Here is an 8312-nt window from a genome sequence, read left to right as displayed (position 1 = left end):
GCTCAATACTCCTAGTTCACTTCATTTCATGAAAAAGACTAAGTGAAACTCTGTTTTTACTTAGGATAACAAAGCCACATTTCTTGTGTAAAAATCCTTTTCATTTCCCTAAGCCTAAGTTTTTCACTCTTTAAACTTAGCGCTTTTGGTTAAAAAGCATGTCTCCCATATTAACCTTTAACTTTATTATATAAACCCTTATATTTTCCCCATGCCCGTATTATATAACTATATGAAAAACCCCAAAAAGAGTGTAAATATCCGGCCCCTGCTAACCATAACAAATATATTATTGTTTTATCGGGATTAATGGCTCATCCAGGGCCATTAACAGCCCTCCGCATACACAACAATGGGATTTATTTAACCTTTGGTTAAATAAATAACCAAACCCGCCCGATAACCCAAGGAAATACCCTGCAAAACATTTAAATTCGTTATTTAATTGCGCAGGTCCCACGCCGTAGCCTCCGCCATATCCCAATCGCCGCCAGCCGTCGGATCATAGCCCGCAGATCAGACGGCCCACAGCAATATCGCAACCCCTCCGCGTCCGATGTTTAGCGCCCGGGGATGGTGGTTTTACCGCCGTACCTTGGGACAGGTGGCGGCCTCCCGCACTGCTCGCTGCCCTCCCCTCCAATACCACCTCTATCCAAAAGCGTGCAGGGCCCAAACCGCATACCGCCCCCCCTACCTCCCTGCTGACATCATCCTCGCGTCATCCGCCGACATCACAACCACGTCAGCACCACGTCACCCCGCTACATGACAAATTACTCCGTCATGCTGACGTCATCCGACATAAACGCGCCAAAAGCCCACCAAAGTCAATTTTTTTGTTAAAAAAGGCGTGAAAACATCATTTTCACTCATTTATGCTTGTTTTCTCTGTGCGACCTGTGCATGCCGTTTACGTCCAAAAGCAGTGATTCGACCACACAGTCCGCCACCAAGCCAAATCAACCCCGCAGTTTGGTCTTCCAACTCGTCCCGCGACCTGTAATCCGCACAGGGCACTTATAAAAACAGGTATTTACTTAAATTTCATTCCCAAACCCCGTGTTTTTTCAATTTTCTTTGCAAAATTGCCCGAAAAACCCAAATTTGAATTAAATTCACCATATTGCCTTCAAACATATGCACGAAAACCACTGTTTTATCCCACTTTTACCGAAAAACCCTGCAGACCTCGTTTTCCTCTACAAATTTCACCCTGTGAGCTAAATCCAAGTCGGCTTTGGTCTGCAATTCCCGAAGAAAAGTCCCAAAAGTGTCATTTTACCTACTTTTGCTACAAAAACCAAATTCCAAGTTGAAAAATCACAGAAAATTGACCAATGGAAGCTCCAGTGGCCCTGAACATTGCTCCCCTTAATGCACCTCATAAGGACTTGGAGTGGTTGCCCTTGGCTGATAGGGATTTTCAAATACAAGACTTAACTGGTGACAAAAACCACCTCTAAGCATTCTGTGAAATCAAGAACAGTCACCTAAACAAAACTGATCTCTATGGGATATGGGAATCCAATCTGCCCAGATACTATCTCCCCTTAGTAAATGTATTCCTAGATGTAATCCGCCTGTGCTGTGCCAATTATGAACCTACTCAAAGAGCAGTTATGACTCCAACTGGAACTGTCCTTTTTCATATAACTCCTGAGTCCATAAATGAAATGCTACACTTCAAACCTACTCAGCCTCTAGCTCCTCTTTCCATGGGACATTTGTTGGATGAAGGCTCTAAACTATCCACTGCAGAAATAGGCCGAATTGCCAAGTTATTCATGAGACCAGATTGCCAGCCCAGAGAGCCACCTCCTTTTCACCATGTCTGGTTCAATGAAGCTGGAAGATTCATCATTGATATGATATCCTATGTCCTGGGATTTAAGACAAGTGAATATGTTGATGAGACCATTTTAGCTTTGATGTCCATGTTTATTCCAGGACATCCTCCTGCTGTCAAATTTGACTTTGCTACCTTCATTACCAACAAGATCCATGACCAATTCATAAATCTAGATAGAGAAGGAGTCTTCAAGTATACCTCTTATATATATCATCTCTTCTTGTACTATCAAACAGATAGTTTTTAGTTTCCTATCAGAAAATTGGATACTAAAGGAGAAAGGAGGTCTGTGATCTTTTGGACCTCAGTCTTCCATCAAGTCCATAACTCTCCTTACACTTACTGTGAATTCATTGATCTATTTATACATCCAGTCTCCTCTCTGCTGATGAGAACTCCTCCTCCTAGACTCTCTGGTGACATGCAGAAAATTTTACAGCTCTCCAAAAGCTACAAAATAGGTGACTGGTACTTCTACCAGAATCACACTGAGATCAGGATATATGGCTGTGAGTTGTGCCCTTATAAACTGCCAAAATATGTGCCTATGAGACTGTTTGCTCTAGAATACTTTAGGCAATTTATCAATTCAGATTTGACTCACTTTTATGGTGCCAAGAAAAAAGCTCAGCTGAAATTAAGAAACCAATTAGGCCCTTTCATCATTAACAAAAAAGAAGGATGGCAAGATGCTGAAAAGATATTGGGTGAACAACTCAAATTAAAAAGGAGCTTTTGGTGGGTACCCTATGACCCAAATGGATTCATCTGTGATAGAAAGGTAAAAAATAGGCTATCAACCTATAATCATTGTAGGATCCCTGAATTAGAGCAGTATGCTAATCAAGATGAGTGGGTAGAGGGCACATTGATAGAAGAACTCACTGAGGAAGAAAAGATGGAACAAGCAATGAAAAATCTTGAAAAGACTCTTGACCTGGACTCTTTTGGACAGGTGTCTTTCAAATTGCCTCAACAAACTGGAGTGGGCACATCATCTGCTGGAACTTCACAGCAACCTGCCCAAGAAAGCACTACACCAGCTGCAGGGACATCTAAAGGCAAAGAAGTGCTGGATTCAGAGCAGCACATAATGACAGATCAGCCAGCATCATCAAAGCAGCAAGGCCAAGGGCAAATTCCTCCTATCCAGACCAAAGCACCAGAGGTACCAGCATTACAGACTCCTCTAAATGAGGAAAAGGGCAGAAAAAGGGACCGAGAAGAGACCACACCTGTAAGTGGGCCAGCAGAGCAACCAGGGGCAAAAAGGCAAAGGACAAATCCTCTACCTGAAGAAGAAATTGTTGAGGAAATCATAGAAAGCCCAAGAGGTGAGAGGGCAACCAGCCCACAGACATCTCCAGTGGTAGAAACATCCACCAGCTCTCATAGGCAGGAATTGGAGAAACAGCATAGTGTGGAAGTTTCCTCAACAAGGCCACAAAGCAAGTAAGGTTCTGATATCAAAAGAACATTCACGGACATCAAGGCCCAGAATGAGCCAATAAGACTGCAACTTTATGATCAGTTTCTCAAGATGACCCCCGCCAAACAGCAAAGGTTAATGTCTGCATATGACATTAAAGAAAGAAAGATGATCTTGAGTCACTTTAAGCCTAAAGTGCAACAGCCACAGTCAGCAACTGATTATATTAGAAAAAATATGGAGGCCCTTGCCAAAGACATTCACCCTTTGGACCAGATTGAGTTGCACAAGCAAACTGGAGAGATGGTATACTCCACATTGGCAGACAAGGCAATGTTAGCTCAGAAATTGCAGAACTCATTGAACAACACATCTGCCCAACTAGATTTGGAAAAGGCATCTTCTTTAGCCAAGGACAACAGGATAAAGTCCTTGGAAGAAATTATCATTGAGTTGGGACATGATCCCAAGGATGCCAAGGGAATAAAAGCATTGATAAAGAAAAAGGAAGAGGACATTGCTACCCTCAGGAAACAATTGAAGCTGCCAATTACTATGCATCCACAAACCACAGAGGTTGTGCAAGAAAAAGCAGAGGAGGACATGATGGACTTGCTAATGAAAATGAATCAAAGACTAAGTGAGACAGAGCAGGAATTGGAGAAAGCGTTGCAAGAAAAGCAGGGAGTGTCGACCTCCCAGCCATCTCAAATAGCTCCAACAGTCACAACTGCTCCTCCCACAGTTGCAACAGCAGTGCCTCCCACTGTCCCGGCATCAACAACACCAAGTACTTCAGCAACAACAACAGCAGCAACTACCATGACCACAGAGGAGTTAATAAAGGCTATGGAGGATTTAAAACTCCAAGTATCAGAATTGAAAGAAGCCAAAGAAAAATTGGCAAAATTAGAGGTAAGTTATGACAAATCTAAAATGACTGTGGCAGAAAAGACAAGAGAGGTGAAGGCATTAGAGAATAAAGTAAAGGCATTGGAAAAGGACCTCTCTTTAGATAAGCCTCTGGAGAAATCAAGGGCATTTTATGGGCTAATATCAGTGAATCCATTAGTAATATCTGGAGATCTATTCAAATTATATATGAGCAGATTGACTTGATAGCAGCAGCCCAGGTGGAAATTCAAAGGGCCAGAAATTTATTGGGACATATGCCCGAACAGGCCAACAGGTTAATACAATTTTTGAACACTAAAACCAGTGAAGAATTAGCAGCACTGGACATCAGAGACAGGACAACCACCATTCTAACAGTCAAAAGAGTTTTGACCATGAGAACCCTGATGCAGAATTTGGAGAGGAAGAGCCAGGATATGCAGGTGGAGATAGACTCTTTTATGGAAAGATTTGCAGTTTTGCAAGAAAGGGGCTTGCCAAGTCTGGTGGGAAACAATGAACGCCTTTTGAGACAAGTTGAGTACCAGCTCAGGTTGAATAGACATGCTTCTGATCAATTAAATGCATCATCAAGTACTCCAGCTGAGAAGACCCTTCCATCTGGCCAAACTCTGTACAACAACTTGGAAAATCTGTTTTATATTGAGCATGAAGTACAACATCTTTTTACAGTCCAGCCTAACTTCTACAGGTACACAGATGCAGATGAAACTTTGAGAAAGCTGCTAAGACATCAGTTACCAGAAGAACAGTGGTGGCAAAGTATGTTGGAAATCCTGTAGGCAGGTTTCAAACTTTTGTTTTTCCCTAGAATACAACATATCATAAAGCAGAAAAAAGGAACGGGTGAGAATCTCACGGGGCTGTAGTCTATCTAATCAAAGTTAAGTACGCCCAAGAAAGCTAAGCCAGCAGTGCAGAATATCAACGGAAGCAGCCACCGGCTGACTCACCAAGCTTACAGTCAACGCATCTCACCAACTGAGCGGCCAGCACAGCAGCATTTACTTCTACATTTATTTCTCCCTGTTTTCAAGATCATTTACTTCTCCTGTAGAGTAGGTAGAAGAAGTTATTGCTAGATATTATCTCATTGAGATATTTTGTAAACATTTTTGTACAAATACCTCCCCAAGCGAAGTATTAGGGGTTGGTGATACATTTCTGGAACTGTGTTGTAACTCTGAAAACTCTTCTGAATAAAAGTTGCTGGAATGTGTTGTTGCTGAACTCTCTGGATATGGAATTGATAGCAGAGGGCTATGTTACAAAATTCCCGAATTATTTCATGGATCAATAAGTATTTTTAACTCATGTTTAATAGTTTCTGCATTTTATATATCATCTACGTTCATAATCTTAATAACAGGGAAAAAGAATAACCCAAAACTTGCTTAACTGTACTCTGTGTTCAATCTCTGTTATTGTTTATGTTTTCTTTAGAATTAGCATAAGCAGGAATTCTTAACTGCTCCTGTTTCCCCTGGTTCTTACATCTTGAATATAGCTGAGGAATTCTTAAATTCTCCCCAGCATTATTCATACACTTTCCCTCTGTTAGCATGATGAAGGATTCTTAGTTGCCCTTCACCCCCTGACCCCATCTCACCTGATTCCAGATTACAATTTGTTTCATGGCTGATTACCTTGCTCTGTAGTACCTCCCTCTGTCAAAGAAACCATGTCCAACAGTTCATCTTCATAGACTCCATTAGCCCAATGGACTGAACTTCTCAGATTTACACCCCTGTTCTATTGAATGTCGCCATCCAAAAATCAAACAAACCTTTGTACTTCACAACTAGCCTAATATACCTTAAAAACAAAGCTAAATCATAAAGAGAGAGCCCTCTCTGGATGCAGATTGGCTAGAACCTGCATCTAAAATATTGGTCTGTGGTTACCTCGACCGTATTCCCTTTTCTTACAACTTTTGGGGAACAACCTGAGTGATAACACTAGTATGGGAACATATCTAGTCTTAGTCCTTTAATTGAAACTATGCTTTATAACAGTGATACACTGAGCCAATATTTGTGTTCTTATTCACGTCTATTCTCTAGATGATTGTATCTGTACCCTGAAATTGTCACCCTAAAATCGTAACCCTAGTAATCCCGTTATCTCCTCTCTATTCCATCATTTTCCTTAACTTATACTAATGTAACCCTTGCTTGTGCCTATCGTAACCCTTTTCTTTGCTCCCATAACCTTGAAACATACAAGCGATGTGATGTTTGATTTTCACAACAAGATGTTGTTGCAGGGCGAGGCAGTGAATAGGGGCGGATCTACAGATCTACAGAACGAACAAAACCTTTACTCTTCTTTCACTTGATCTTACAGAGCTTCTAGCTCTGCCCTTCCATGGTAGTTTTCTGCATAAATAAACTTCTGTAGAAGTAAACCAAAGCAACATTGTAAGGCCCTCCCATTCCATAAGCCACTGCAACAACATGCATCATGCATCCACCACCTGTAATGTAGTTCCACTGCAGCAACATGCATCCACCACTTGTTGGTTTACCTGGCAACTCCAACCGCGTTAAAGACTTTAGGTTTTGCATAATAACAAACCATACCATTCCATAGCATTTAATAATTTCAAATTAATGTTGTCATTAGTTTCGGACTCCGATGTATGAAGAGAACAATTCAAAAATAATATTTAGTCTAGCATGTCCGCCTCGGGAAGAGGCCAAATAAGATGTTGAAATCCAATGCAAAAGGGATTAACGCACCACAATGAAATATAAGAATAAAAAACTCACATAAGCCAATACAAATTAATGTAAAAAACACCATTCTGATTATTGATGATGATGGTGGTTAACGTCCACTGAGACCAAATTGGTCTATCGGACCTTTTTAAGGGTGCAACACTAGGACTTCGCGAGAGGTCACCCATCCCAGTACTACTCTAGCCCAAGCGTGCTTAACTGCAGAGTTCTGATGGGATCTGGTGCATTAACGCTAATTATAGTCCCATGCCAAATGGCAGGGACTAATAAAAGAAATCTCTTTGACATTATGTCAAACATTATAAACTTAAAGGTTTTTTTGACCTTATGTAAAATGGAAAATGAGAATTATTACTTCAATGACTTCTTTTACCACTTAGGTGTAGATATATCTATCTAATGCATATATTGAAAATAATTAATAGCTATCATAAATTCATTTTTAACTCAAACCAATTTATCTTTTCTAAAATCATTATAAAATTCAAACATCCTAAATAAAATATGATGAGATTAATAATATATAAATCTCATTCATATGTTTAAGTTAATCTCTCAAAACATTATCAATAAAGGTCTTCTACACATATTTAAAGCTTAATAGTTATCATCAATTTAAGTTTAGTTATTTTTTTGAGTTGAAATATGCCAATGTTACCCACATTATGTTACGTTAACATATATGTCATATTAAGCTATAAAGTGTCTCTTAATGCAAAATAATAGCTATGTTATTTGGTTTTCCAATAAAATATATATGTTTTTCTAGTTAAGGATCTTATTGACCTATTAAATACTAATGTTATGGCACTATGTTATTATAGTGAAATTGATTTGCATTGTCTATTGCCTAGTGCTAAAGAAAATGCAATGTCCATTCCATCTATCGATTCATAATGTTGACGTTAGCATATGTCAACCTGATATAGTATGTTATATAAAAATAAACATATAGCAAAAATAAAATATAATGTAGGTTAAATAATAATCTTCACACAATCGTGATTTATATGAGAACAAATATTAGGTAGAATTAGAAATATTTATTTTAATTATTTTAAAAAAATATTATGTGTTTTGTAGATCTAAGATTAAGATAGATTTATGTGGATCACGATACATAATGAATTTGTAAACACATTAACACAATAAGTCTAATATAAATAAGAATAATTATTCATTTTTACTGACTCTATGTTTTTTATAAAATAGAAAATGTATTTTTTATTATTAAATCTTATTGCATTCATGTACAATTTTTCCATCCCAGTGTGAAAATGAATTGTATACAAGAATTGTAGCTTTAAAAACTATCGCATTTTGTTAAAAACAATGTAAACTATCAAATAGGAGATGTACCAAGTACTTATTTTTT

General features: G+C 38.9%; 1 pseudogene; it reads right to left on the bottom strand.

Moving 5' to 3' along the window:
- Positions 1 to 7067: 7067 nt before the first annotated feature.
- Positions 7068 to 7187, bottom strand: LOC149189071 (5S ribosomal RNA; annotated as a pseudogene).
- Between the last annotated feature and the right edge of the window lie 1125 nt (positions 7188 to 8312).

This window comes from Pinus tabuliformis, chromosome 3_1, assembly GCF_031772625.1.
Source record: "Pinus tabuliformis cultivar Carrire ecotype Pingquan chromosome 3_1, CPIR1, whole genome shotgun sequence".
Classification (NCBI taxonomy): Eukaryota; Viridiplantae; Streptophyta; class Pinopsida; order Pinales; family Pinaceae; genus Pinus; species Pinus tabuliformis.
Note: the sequence above shows the minus strand (reverse complement) of the source record. Positions and strands in the feature narration are given on the sequence as shown.